Source organism: Schistocerca serialis, chromosome 8 (genome assembly GCF_023864345.2).
Source record: "Schistocerca serialis cubense isolate TAMUIC-IGC-003099 chromosome 8, iqSchSeri2.2, whole genome shotgun sequence".
Taxonomy (NCBI): Eukaryota; Metazoa; Arthropoda; class Insecta; order Orthoptera; family Acrididae; genus Schistocerca; species Schistocerca serialis.
The window spans coordinates 40,508,176-40,520,646 of NC_064645.1; positions in this window are offsets into that span (position 1 = coordinate 40,508,176).

Below are 12,471 nucleotides of genomic sequence, written 5' to 3' on the forward strand. Positions count from 1 at the left end.
ATCATCAGTATGGGCTTTTGGAGCCAAAGGCCCACTTGTGTACCCTTGATGACCGCGCAACACATAGCCTTACACAATGCCTGGGGTTGTCAACACTGACATTGGACTGTTGATGACTGGAGACATCGTGCCTGGTCAGACAAGTCTCAGTTCAAATTGTGTCAAGCATGAAGCAGATGGACATGTACGGGTATGCATATAAACCCATGAATCCATTGACCATGCATGTCAAAAAATGGCTCTCAACTGCTGAGGTCATTAGTCCCCTAGAACTTAGAACTAGTTAAACCTAACTAACCTACGGACATCACAAACATCCAAGCCCGAGGCAGGATTCGAACCTGCGACCGTAGCGGTCTTGCGGTTTCAGACTGCAGCGCCTTTAACCGCACGGCCACTTCGGCCGGCACCATGCATGTCATGAGGGGACTCTTCAAGCTGGTGGGGGCTCTGTAATGGTGTGTGGTGGGTGATGTTGGAGTGATTTGGGACCCCTGATATGTCCAAATATGGTCTGACAGGTGATACATACGTAAGCATCCTGTCTGATTACCTGCATCCACTCATGTACCTTGTGTGTTTTTATGAAATTGGGCAAATCCAGCTGGACAACATGATGCCCCACATGTCTGAAATTTCTATAGTGCATGTTGCAAGGCATCCCAGATATGCTCTATAATGTTCATGTCTGAGGAGTTTGGCAGCCAGCGGAAGTGTTTAATCTCAAGAGAGCATTCCTGGAGCCACTTCAGGAATGCTCTCTTGAGTTTAAACACTTCCGCTGGCTGCCAAACTCCTCAGACATGAACATTATAGAGCATATCTGGGATGCCTTGCAACATGCTGTTCACAAGTATCTCCAAACCCTCATCCTTCTATAAATTTATGGAAAGCACTGCAGGATCCATGGTGTCAGTTCCTTCCAGCACTACTTCAGACATTGAGTCCATGCCATGTAGTGTTGTGGTATTTCTGCATGCTTGCGTGGGGCCCTAAACGGTATTAGGCAGTTGTTGTTGTTGTTGTTGTGGTCTTCAGTCTTGAGACTGGTTTGATGCAGCTCTCCATGCTACTCTATCCTGTGCAAGCTTTTTCATCTCCCAGTACCTACTGCAACCTACATCCTTCTGAATCTGCTTAGTGTATTCATCTCTTGGTCTCCCTCTACGATTTTTACCCACCACGCTGCCCTCCAATGCTAAATTGGTGATCCCTTGATGCCTCAGAACATGTCCTACCAACCGATCCCTTCTTCTGGTCAAGTTGTGCCACAAACTTCTCTTCTCCCCAATCCTATTCAATACTTCCTCATTAGTTATGTGATCTACCCATCTAATCTTCAGCATTCTTCTGTAGCACCACACTTCGAAAGCTTCTATTCTCTTCTTGTCCAAACTAGTTATCGTCCATGTTTCACTTCCATACATGGCTACACTCCATACAAATACTTTCAGAAACGACTTCCTGACACTTAAATCTATACTCGATGTTAACAAATTTCTCTTCTTCAGAAACGCTTTCCTTGCCATTGCCAGTCTACATTTTATATCCTCTCTACTTCGACCATCATCAGTTATTTTTCTCCCTAAATAGCAAAACTCCTTTACTACCTTAAGTGTCTCATTTCCTAATCTAATTCCCTCAGCATTACCCAACTTAATTCGACTACATTCCATTATCCTTGTTTTGCTTTTATTGATGTTCATCTTATATCCTCCTTTCAAGACACTGTCCATTCCACTCAACTGCTCTTCCAAGCCCTTTGCTGTCTCTGACAGAATTACAATGTCATCGGCAAACCTCAAAGTTTTTATTTCTTCTCCATGAATTTTAATACCTACTCCGAATTTTTCTTTTGTTTCCCTTACTGCTTGCTCTATATACAGATTGAACAACATCGGGGAGAGGCTACAACCCCGTCTTACTCCCTTCCCAACCACTGCTTCCCTTTCATGTCCACCAACTCTCATAACTGCCATCTGGTTTCTGTGCAAATTATAAATAGCCTTTCGCTCCCTGTATTTTACTCCTGCCACCTTTAGAATTTGAAAGAGAGTATTCCAGTCAACATTGTCAAAAGCTTTCTCTACGTCTAAAAATGCTAGAAACGTAGGTTTGCCTTTCCTTAATCTTTCTTCTAAGATAAGTCGTAAGGTCAATATTGCCTCACGTGTTCCAGTGTTTCTACGGAATCCAAACTGATCTTCCCCGATGGTTGGCTTCTACTAGTTTTTCCATTCGTCTGTAAGGAATTGGTGTTAGTATTTTGCAGCTGTGACTTATTAAACTGATAGTTCGGTAATTTTCACATCTGTCAACACCTGCTTTCTTTGGGATTGGAATTATTACATTCTTCTTGAAGTGTGTGGGTATTTCGCCTGTTTCATACATCTTGCTCACCAGATGGTAGAGTTTAGTCAGGACTGGCTCTCCCAAGGCCGTCAGTAGTTCCAATGGAATGTTGTCTACTCCAGGGGCCTTGTTTCGACTCAGGTCTTTCAGTGCTCTGTCAAACTCTTCATGCAGTATCATATCTCCCATTTCATCTTCATCTACATCCTCTTCCATTTCCATAATAATGTCCTCAAGTACATCGCCCTTGTGTAGACCCTCTATATACTCCTTCCACCTTTCTGCTTTCTCTTCTTTGCTTAGAACTGGGTTGCCATCAGAGCTCTTGATATTCATACAAGTCGTTCTCTTCTCTCCAAAGGTCTCTCTAATTTTCCTGTATGCAGTGTCTATCTTACCCCTAGTGAGGTAGGCCTCTACATCCTTACATTTGTCCTCTAGCCATCCCTGATTAGCCATTTTGCACTTCCTGTCGATCTCGTTTTTGAGACGTTTGTATTCCTTTTTGCCAGCTTCATTTACTGCATTTTTATATTTTCTCCTTTCATCAATTAAATTCAATATTTCTTCTGTTACCCAAGGATTTCTACTAGCCCTCGTCTTTTTACCTACTTGATCCTCTGCTGCCTTCGCTACTTCTTGCCTCAAAGCTACCCATTCTTCTTCTACTGTATTTCTTTCCCCCATTCCTGTCAATTGTTCCCTTATGCTCTCCCTGAAACTCTGTACGACCTGTGGTTCTTTCAGTTTATCCAGGTCCCATCTCCTTAAATTCCCAGTTTTTTTGCAGTTTCTTCAGTTTTAATCTACAGGTCATAACCAATAGATTGTGGTCAGAGTCCACATCTTCCCTGGTTCCTAAATCTCTGTCTTACCATTATATAATCTATCTGATACCTTTTAGTATCTCCAGGGTTCTTCCATGTATACAACCTTCTTTCATGATTCTTAAACCAAGTGTTAGCTATGATTATGTTGTGCTCTGTGCAAAATTCTACCAGGCGGCTTCCTCTTTCATTTCTTAGCCCCAATCCATATTCACTTACTATGTTTCCTTCTCTCCCTTTTCCAACACTCGAATTCCAGTCACCCATGACAATTAAATTTTCGTCTCCCTTCGCAATCTGAGTAATTTCTTTTATTTCATCATATAATTCTTCAATTTCTTCGTTATCTGCAGAGCTAGTTGGCATATAAACTTGTTCTACTGTAGTAGGTGTGGGCTTCGTATCTATCTTCGCCACAATAATGCGTTCACTATGCTGTTTGTAGTAGCTTACTCGCATTAGTATTTTCCTATTCATTATTAAACCTACTCCTGCATTACCCCTATTTGATTTTGTATTTATAACCCTGTATTCACCTGACCAAAAGTCTTGTTCCTCCTGCCACTGAACTTCACTAAATCCCACTATATCTAACTTCAACCTATCCATATCCCTTTTTCAATTTTCTAACCTACCTGCCCGATTAAGGGATCTGACATTCCACGCTCCGATCCGTAGAACGCCAGTTTTCTTTCTCCTGATAATGACATCCTCTTGAGTAGTCCCCACCCGGAGATGCGTATGGGGGACTATTTTACCTCCGGAATATTTTACCCAAGAGGACGCCATCATCATTTAATCATACAGTAAAGCTGCATGCCCTCGGGAAAAATTACAGCTGTAGTTTCCCCTTGCTTTCAGCCGTTCGCAGTACCAGCACAGCAAGGCCGTTTTGGTTATTGTTAAAAGGCCAGATCAGTCAATTATCCAGACTGTTGCCCTTGCAACTACTGAAAAGGTTGCTGCCCCTCTTCAGGAACCACACGTTTGTCTGGCCTCTCAACAGATACCCCTCCGTTGTGGTTGCACCTATGGTACGGCTATCTGTATCGCTGAGGCACGCAAGCCTCCCCACCAACGGCAAGGTCCATGGTACATGGGGGGCAGGTGTGTCAGTTTATTTGTCTCTTCAGTGCATTTGCAGATGAAAGGAACCAGGCTGGACCACCCATCCAGTGACTGTTTCAGTGACAACACTTAACATAAGTCACCTCATAATTTACTTTCTATAGAAACAGGAAGTTGAACACTGTTCATTATTACATTTCCCATAAACATTTAATGTTGCACTAATTCTCAATACACATCCACCCATTGTAAGTAGGTAAACACTGTTTATGTTGAAACAGATACATCATAAGACATTTTGTTGGCCAGGAAAATGACGCTGGAATATTCAGTTGTGCCAAAAATCGTAGTGGATGAGATTTTATGTCTTTTTAGCCTAAATTGATCTGTTAGAACACAAACTTCCATCAACATCTAAATTGTGAACTCTCAAGGTACCAATGTTACTATATAATAACATGACAAATTGACTGGAGACTCAATACATAGATGTTGCAAGTGTTACTGATGATGGCAGTCTGAAGATTATTTTTTAGGAAAGACATATTTGTAAACACATAAAGATATTTTGTGTAACTATGTATTTGTTTGTAAAATAACTACGTTTAAATTTGTGGAAATTGCAGGGTAATATATTCAGGCAATGATTTGGTTTATGTAATAAATGCATAGTTAGCAAAGTAAAAATGTTTATGTAACTATTTTGTACATGTAAACTGTGAATTATCTGTGTACAAGTTCCATAACTTGGGTTTAATTAGAACAGAAAATAAAGTTTTCTTTGGGAATTGTCTAAATACGGCACTACAACTGCGAAATCTCTAGTACGGTATCTTCAGCTCATCTTATATCAGTGTTTTGCAATGATGAAAATTCTCTACCTGAACTCTTCCATAAATTTAAATCTAAACTGAGTTCATAATGACAGCAGGATTGGGGATTATTCAGAAACACTGAATATTTTGAATAATGTTGTTGTTGTTGTTGTGGTCTTCAGTCCTGAGACTCGTTTGATGCAGCTCTCCATGCTACTCAATCCTGTGCAAGCTTCTTCATCTCCCAGTACCTACTGCAACCTACATCCTTCTGAATCTGCTTCGTGTATTTATCTCTTGGTCTCCCTCTACAATTTTTACCCTCCACGCTGCCCTCCAATACGCAATTGGTGATCCCTTGGTGCCTCAGAACATGTCCTGCCACCCAATCCCTTCTTCTAGTCAAGTTGTGCCACAAATGCCTCTTCTCCCGAATTCTGTTCAATACCTCCTCATTAGGTATGTGATCTACCCATCTAATCTTCAGCATTCTTCTGCAGCACCACATTTCGAAAGCTTCTATTCTCTTCTTGTCCAAACTATTTATCGTCCATGTTTCACTTCCATACATGGCTACACTACATACAAATAATTTCAGAAATGACTTCCTGACTCTTAAATCTATACTCGATGTTAACAAATTTTTCTTCTTCAGAAACGCTTTCCTTCCCATTGCCAGTCTACATTTTATATCCTCTCTACTTCGACCATCATCATTTATTTTGCTCCCCAAATAGCAAAACTCCTTTACTACTTTACATGTCTCATTTCCTAATCTAATTCCCTCAGCATCACTTGACTTAATTCGACTACATTCCATTATCCTCATTTTGCTTTTGTTGATGTTCATTTTATATCCTCCTTTTAAGGCACTATCCATTCCATTCAACTGCTCTTCCAAGTCCTTTGCTGTCTCTGACAGAATTACAATGTCATTGGCGAACCTCAAAGTTCTTATTTCTTCTCCATGAATTTTAATACCTACTCCAATTTTTTTTTCGTTTCCTTCACTGCTTGCTCCATATACAGATTGAATAACATTGGTAGTATTTTGCAGCTGTGACTTATTAAACTGATTGTTTGGTAATTTTCACATATTTCAGCACCTGCTTTATTTGGGATTGGAATTATTATATTCCTCATGAAGTCTGAGAGTATTTTGCCTGTTTCATACATCTTGCTCACCAGATGGTTGAGTTTTGTCAGGACAGGCTCTCCCAAGGCCGTCACTAGTTCCAATGGTATGTTGTCTACTCCGGGTACTTGTTTCAACTCAGGTCTTTCAGTGCTCTGTCAAACTCTTTACGCAGTATCGTATCTCCCATTTCATCTTCATCCACATCCTCTTCCATTTCCATAATATTGTCCTCAAGTACATTGCCTTTGTATAAACCCTCTATATACTCCTTCCAACTTTCTGCTTTCTCTTCTTTGCTTAGAACTGAGTTTCCATCTGAGCTCTTGACGTTCATACAAGTGGTTCTCTTTTCTCCAAAGGTCTCTTTAATTTTCCTGTAGGCAGTATCTTTCTTACCCCTAATTAGATAAGCCTCTATATCCTTACATTTGTCCTGTAGCCATCCCTGCTGAGCCATTTTGCACATCCTGTCAATCTCATTTTTGAGACATTTCTATTCCTTTTGGCCTACTTCATTTACTGCATTTTTATATTTTCTCCTTTCATCTATTAAATTCAATATTTTTTCTGTTACCCAAGGATTTCTACTAGCCCTCGTCTCTTTACGTACTTGATTTTCTGCTACCTTCACTACTTCATCCCTCAAAGCTACCCATTCTTCTTCTACTGTATTTCTTTCCCCCATTCCTGACAATTGTTCCCTTATGCTCGCCCTGAAACTCTGTACAATCTGTGGTTCTTTCAGTTTATCCAGGTCCCATCTCCTTAAAGTCCCACGTTTTTGCAGTTTCTTCAGTTTTAATCTACAGCTCATAACCAATAGATTGTGGTCAGAGTCCACATCTGCCCCTGGAAATGTCTTACAATTGTAACCTGGTTCCTAAATCTCTGTCTTACCATTATATAATCTATCTGAAACATGTCAGTACCTCCAGGCTTCTTCCATGTATACAGCCTTCTTTTATGATTCTTGAACCAAGTGTTAGCTATGATTAAGTTATGCTCTGTGCAAAATTCTACCAGGTGGCTTCATCTTTCATTTCTTACCAACAATCCATATTCACCTACTATGTTTGCTTCTCTCCCTTTTCCTATTACCGCATTCTAGTCACCCGTGACTATTAAATTTTCGTCACCCTTCACCATCTGAATATTTTTTTTTTTTTTATTTCATCATACATTTCACCAATTTCTTCGTCATCTGCAGAGCTAGTTGGCAAATAAACTTGTACTACTGTAGTAGGTGTGGGCTTCGTATCTATCTTGGCCGCAGTAATGCGTTCACTATGCTGTTTGTAGTAGCTTACCCGCATTCCTATTTTCCTATTCATTATTAAACCAACACCTGCATTACCCCTATTTGATTTTGTGTTTATAAGCCTGTAGTCCCCCCCATGAACCATGGACGTTGCCGTTGGTGGGGAGGCTTGCGTGCCTCAGCGATAGAAATGGCCTACCGTAGGTGCAATCACAACGGAGGGGTATCTGTTGAGAGGCCAGACAAACATGTGGTTCCTGAAGAGGGGCAGCTGCCTTATCAGTAGTTGCAGGGGCAACAGTCTGGATGATTGACTGATCTAGCCTTGTAACATGAACCAAAACGGCCTTGCTGTGCTGGTACTGCGAACGGCTGCGAGCAAGGGGAAACTACAGCCGTAATTTTTCCCGAGGACATGCAGCTCTACTGTATGATTAAATGATGATGGCGTCCTCTTGGGTAAAATATTCCGAAAGTAAAATAGTCCCCCATTTGCATCTCCCGGTGGGGACTACTCAAGAGGATGTTGTTATCAGGAGAAAGAAAACTGGCGTTCTACGGATCGGAGCGTGGAATGTCGGATCCCTTAATCGGGCAGGTAGGTTAGAAAATTTAAAAAGGGAAATGGATAGGTTAAAGTTATATATAGCGAAAATTAGTGAAGTTCAGTGGCATGAGGGACAAGACTTTTGGCCAGGTGAATACAGGATTATAAATACAAAATCAAATAGGGGTAATGCCGGAGTAAGTTTAATAATGAATAAAAAAATAGGAGTGTGGGTTAGTTACTACAAACAGCATAGTGAATGCATTATTGTGGCCAAGATTGACACAAAGCCCATGCCTACTACAGTAGTAAAAGTTTATATGCCAACTAGCTCTGCAGATGACGAAGAAATTGAAGAATTATATGATGAAATAAAAGAAATTATTCAGGTAGTAAAGGGAGACGAAAATTTAATAGTCATGGGTGACTGGAATTCGTCAGTAGGAAAAGGGAGAGAAGGAAACATAGTAGGTGAATATGGATTGGGGGGAAGGAATGAAAGAGGAAGCCGCCTTGTAGAATTTTGCACAGAGCATAACTTAATCATAGCTAACACTTGGTTCAAGAATCATAAAGGAAACTGTATACATGGGAGAAGCCTTGAGATACTGACATGTTTCAGATAGATTATATAATGGTAAGACAGAGATTTAGGAACCAGGTTTTAAATTGTAAGACACTCCCTGGGGCAGATGTGGGTTCTGACCACAATCTATTGGTTAGGAACTGCAGATTGAATCTGAAGAAATTTCAAAACGGTGGGAATTCAAGAAGATGGGACCTGGATAAACTGAAAGAACCAGAGGTTGTAGAGAGTTTCAGGGAGAGCATAAGGGAACAATTGACAGGAATGGGGGAAAGAAATACAGTAGAAGAAGAATGGGTAGCTTTGAGGGATGAGGTAGTGAAGGCAGCTGAGGATAAAGCAGGTAAAAAGACGAGGGCTAATAGAAATCCTTGGGTAACAGAAGAAATATTGAATTTAATTGATGAAAGGAGAAAATATAAGAATGCAGTAAATGAAGCAGGCAACAAGGAATACAAACGTCTGAAAATTGATATCGACAGGAAATGCAAAATGGCTAAGCAGGGATGGCTAGAGGACAAATGTGAGGATGTAGACGCTTGTCATACTAGGGGTAAGATAGACACTGCATACAGGAAAATTAGAGAGACCTTTGGAGAGAAGAGAACGACTTGTATGAATATCAAGAGCTCTGATGGCAACCCAGTTCTAAGCAAAGAAGGGAAGGCAGAAAGGTGGAAGTAGTATATAGAGGGTATATACAAGGGCGATGTACTTGAGGACAATAATATGGAAATGGAAGAGGATGTAGATGAAGACGAAATGGGAGATAAGATACTGCGTGAAGAGTTTGACAGAGCACTGAAAGACCTGCATTGAAACAGGGCCCCGGGAGTAGACAACATTCCATTAGAACGACTGATGGCCTCAGGAGGGCCAGACATGAAAAAACTCTACCATCTGGTGAGCACGATGTATGAGAGAGTCGAAATACCCTCAGACATCAAGAAGAATATAATAATTCCAATCCCAAAGAAAGCAGGTGTTGACAGATGTGAAAATTACCGAACTATCAGTTTAATAAGTCACAGCTGCAAAATACTAATGCGAATTCTTTACAAACGAATGGAAAAACTGGTAGGAGCTGACCTCGGGGAAGATCAGTTTGGATTTCGTAGTAATGTTGGAACACGTGAGGCAATACTGACCTTACGACTTATCTTAGAAGAAAGATTAAGAAAAGGCAAACCTACGTTTCTAGCATTTGTAGACTTAGATAAAGCTTTTGACAATGTTAACTAGAATACTCTCTTTCATATTCTGAAGGGGCAGGGCAAAATACAGGGAGCGAAAGGCTATTTACAATTTGTACCGAAACCAGATGGCAGTTATAAGAGTCGAGTGGCATGAAAGGGTAGCAGTGGTTGGGAAAGCAGTGAGACAGGGTTGTAGCCTCTCCCCGATTTTATCCAATCTGTATATTGAGCAAGCAGTAAAGAAAACAAAAGAAAAATTCGGAGTAGGTATTAAAATTCATGGAGAAGAAGTAAAACTTTGAGGTTCGCCGATGACATTGTAATTCTCTCAGAGACAGCAAAGGACTTGGAAGAGCTATTGAACGGAATGGACAGTGTCTTGAAAGGAGGATATAAGATGAACATCAACAAAAGCAAAACGGGGATAATGGAATGTAGTCAAATTAAATCGGGTGATGCTGAGGGAATTAGATTAGGAAATGAGACACTTAAAGTAGTAAAGGAGTTTTGCTATTTAGGGAGTAAAATAACCGATGATGGTCGAAGTAGGGAGGATATAAAATGTAGACTAGCAATGGCCAGGAAAGCATTTCTGAAGAAGAGAAATTTGTTAACATCGAGTATAGGTTTAAGTGTCAGGAAGTCGTTTCTGAAAGTATTTGTATGGAGTGTAGCCATGTATGGAAGTGAAACATGGACGATAAATAGTTTGGACAAGAAGAGAATAGAAGCTTTTGAAATGTGGTGCTACAGAAGAATGCTGAAGATTGGATGGGTATATCACATAACTAATGAGAAAGTATTGAATAGGTTTGGGGAGAAGAGAAGTTTGTGGCACAACTTGACCAGGAGAAGGGATCGGTTGGTAGGACATGTTTTGAGGCATCAGTGGATCACAAATTTAGCATTGGAGGGCAGTGTGGAGGGTAAAAATCGTAGAGAGAGACCAAGGGATGAATTAACCAAGCAGATTCAGAAGGATGTAGGTTGCAGTAGGTACTGGGAGATGAAGAGGCTTGCACAGAATAGAGTAGCATGGAGGGCTGCATCAAACCAGTCTCAGGACTGAAGACCACAACAACAACAACAACAACAACAACAAACCTGTAGTCACCTTTTAATTATTCTAAAATTTAAAAACCTCTCTCACACCGGCCTGAGTTAGCTTCACTGATCAGGATAGTAAAAACATGAGTATATTAAGGGAATTTTCATTGACAAAGCAGGCTTATCACATTCACACAGTTCAATACTGTTCTATCCTGATAAAATGAAGCTTAACTTAAATTCCATAAGGCAGTGAAGCAATGCCGAAGTCTCGGTGCGACGAAAATTGTCAGTCGATCTCGTGGAAACATTTGTATTAATTATTAACTTTCGGTGATCACATGGGGAAGACCGGAGATCTGCTGGTAAGACCGTGTTAGCCCATTTATTTGAAGTAACTGGATATCTTGAGCATACAAAACGGCAGGTTCGTCCAGTGTATATCAGACGTTTCCCACTGATCCCGTGCAACACAGCGTAGTAGGCAGATATTGTCAACAATAATAATCCGTTAACTAATACGCGAACACACTTACTTTCGTTTAGTTCATGTATTAAATTCCTTCTCATACAGAATCTCATCAAGATGGCGACTAGCTCAACAATACATACATATACCTCCTTCTTTCACGACTAATCGGCAAGAAGTCCCTATTCTCTTCATAAGAGAAATCAGAGATAGCAGAAAAGCTATTCCATGGAGTAAGTGGACGCTCCAAGGAATAATTGGGCTTGAAACTACTTTGCATTGATAATCGGTAAGATAAGAAGAGATATTTCGAGATATTTACTGAGTTATATAATTTATAAAATTTCTAAAAATATCACGGAGAGACCGCTGCAAGAGACATTACAACCTGACCAGAAGTTTTGTTCCTCCTGCCACCGAACTTCACTAATTCCCACTATATCAAACTTTAACCTATCCATTTCCCTTTTTAAATTTTCTAACCTACCTGCCTCATTAAGGGATCTGAAATTCCACGCTCCATTCTGTAGAACACCAGTTTCCTTTCTCCTGATAACAACATTCTCTTGAGTAGTCCCCGCTCGGAGATGCAAATGGGGGTCTATTTTACCATCGGAATATTTTACCCAAGAGAACGCCATCATCATTTAATTATACAGTAAAGCTGCATGCCCTCGGGAAAAATTATGGCTGTAGTTTCCCCTTGCTTTCAACTGTTCGCAGTACCAGCACAGCAGGGCTGTTTTGGTTAGTGTTACAAGGGCAGATCAGTCAATCTTCCAGACTATTGCCCCTGCAACTACTGAAAAGGCTGCTGCCCTCTTCAGGACCCACACGTTTGTCTGGCCTATCAACAGATACCCCTCTGTTGTGGTTGCGTCTATGGTACAGCTATCTGTATCGCTGAAGCACACAAGCCTCCCCACCAATGGCAAGGTCCAAATTAATTCTCATCATTGATGGAATGTGGGTATGGGAGCTATTCCTGAACTTTACTGTGTTACTAAGAAACACATTCTTGTTGTTCTTCTTGTTGGAATATTAAACATTATATTCGTTTGTTGGAACTGATCAGTAATTAATTGCTTTTTGAGATTGGGTACTTGTGTCTTAACTGCATAAATCATTTAAGCATTAGATTACTTTTGAAAACAGTATGTGCAAGCAG